Raw genomic sequence first — 2,076 nt, forward strand, 5'->3', positions numbered from 1 at the left:
TGAGGAGTCGGAGCCTGCTGGGATAGCTTTGCATGTCTGTATACAGCAAAGGAAGCCAAAACTGGTTCAGCCTTGTCCACGCTGCATTTTGGGAGTGTCTGTTGAGCAACTTACCCAAACAGCAGCTGGGTTTTGTTTGAGGAAGAGTTGTTTTACCCCAGAAAAGCGCCTAGGAACAACCCGACATTTCTATTCTGTGGGTGACAATGGAAAAAAGGACTTGTGGGGAAGGCTGCTGGACAGTGTGGGCACTGAGTCTTCTGCTAGTGGCATTTATCGCAGGAATTTGTGGCACCCCAAATAATGCCTTGCCCAGAATTGCTGAAAACCTTCCTTGTCATCCGATCGTATGCATACCATGCTCTTTATGCCTGCAATCATTTCTCTAGCCAAGCCTTTTGTCAAGTAACCTCCCTTTTTAATGTCATATAACTGACAGTTCTGGAGGCTTTTTGCATGGGTCAAGATGTTTTTTATTGCTTGGGGGGGGTAATACCACCTCCGCTGTTGCATTAAAGCAGTTACTATTGCTGGTATGTAATGTATTTGAGCAAATAGTGATAGGTATAGAATATATATAGAATATATAGTTAAATTACCTGTGAATGAATAAATTATAGAAATATCTTTGAAATTCTTATTCTTCTAATTCTGTAATTATAGAAAACATAGAAATTGTAGAAAATAAATTAACATGTCATTTTATAAAAATACGTTCTGCCACAGGAGGGAAAAAACCTCTCAGAAATGTGAAAGGAAGATATTGGTGTGAGCTGCTTATGCAACGTTGTGTTGCAGTTGCATTATTTCCACCAAAGCTTCTTACAGAGTGAGGAAAATACACTTGGCTTTATGATTTAGGAAAATCACTAAAGAAAAGATGCCCTGCTCCTCTCGTCTTCAAAGAGCTGGATTTGGATGCTACTTTTAAGGAAAACAAATTCTGGCGAGTGTCCTCCTTAGTCTAATTGTGACAAAACAGTCAAAATGTAGCCTGTATGGTAGGTGGTTCCTCTGAGGGTGACAGGACCAAGCGGATGCCAGGATGTGGTGGTGACGAGGGTGACCGGAGTGGCGTGAGGTTCACCTTGGAGGAACAGCCCGCATGGATAGTCACGCAGGTGCGTGCCCACACTAAACCTGAGCTGAACCACTCAGAGAGCTGTGTTTACATTTGCCGTGAGTGCCTCTCCTTTTTACAGAGGGGCAGAGGGAGGAAATGCTTTTATTACCTTGTTTTATGGTTGTAGCCACCACAGTGAATGCCGGCAGAGCACATTCAGAGATGCTAAAGTTGGTAGTTGACAGCACAGCTCAGGACTGCGAACAAGCAAGTTTTTCACACTCGGAAAGCTATGAGGGTGGGATCCAGCTTTCTCTCTGTAGCTGTCAAGTATCGTTTCAGACACCGCAGGGTACCCGCTTGGCCTAAAGCTGCTGCTATGGAGGAGCACAGGTCTGGATGGATATCTTAACTCAAGTCTGTCGGCCCCGTGCAGGTGTCTCAGATACTTTACAACACTTCAGATGAGTTCAGTCAATGAATCCCACCTGTTTTCACAAGGGACCGTCAGTCGTAACAATGGTTTTGATAGATTTTAAAACACCATCATGCACAAGAAATCACAAAATTGTGAGATTTGCTTAAATGGTCTGATAGTTAAAACGTCTGTTCTTCTCTGTAGGTATTTGGAATACATTCAGCTTGTATATTAAAGCTTTTTCTCTCCTGCTGTGATGCCTAGAAATGTTTTTCATGTCACGTAACATGCCCACGTGCTCATGGAGGTAAAGTTAAAGAGCAGCTCATAAAATTCTTGAGAAAGTCATGAAAATTGACAACGTGAATTTTACAGATTTGCTGAATTCAAGATGTTGTTCTCTTTTACCATGTCATAGGGACAAATGAAGAAATATGGTAATCGTTTGGCATGTAATACAGTTTCTTCAGGCTTAATCTTCGCAGGGGCTTTATTCAATTATTATGCCAGTGGAGTTGTGATGTTAGCAATATAGATTGGTCTGAATACAGTTGCAATGGGATGGACTGTCCCTGTATGAAAATAAATCATTCTG

The sequence above is a fragment of the Charadrius vociferus genome, unplaced genomic scaffold, assembly GCF_000708025.1.
Source record: "Charadrius vociferus isolate BGI_N301 unplaced genomic scaffold, ASM70802v2 scaffold110, whole genome shotgun sequence".
NCBI lineage: Eukaryota > Metazoa > Chordata > Aves > Charadriiformes > Charadriidae > Charadrius > Charadrius vociferus.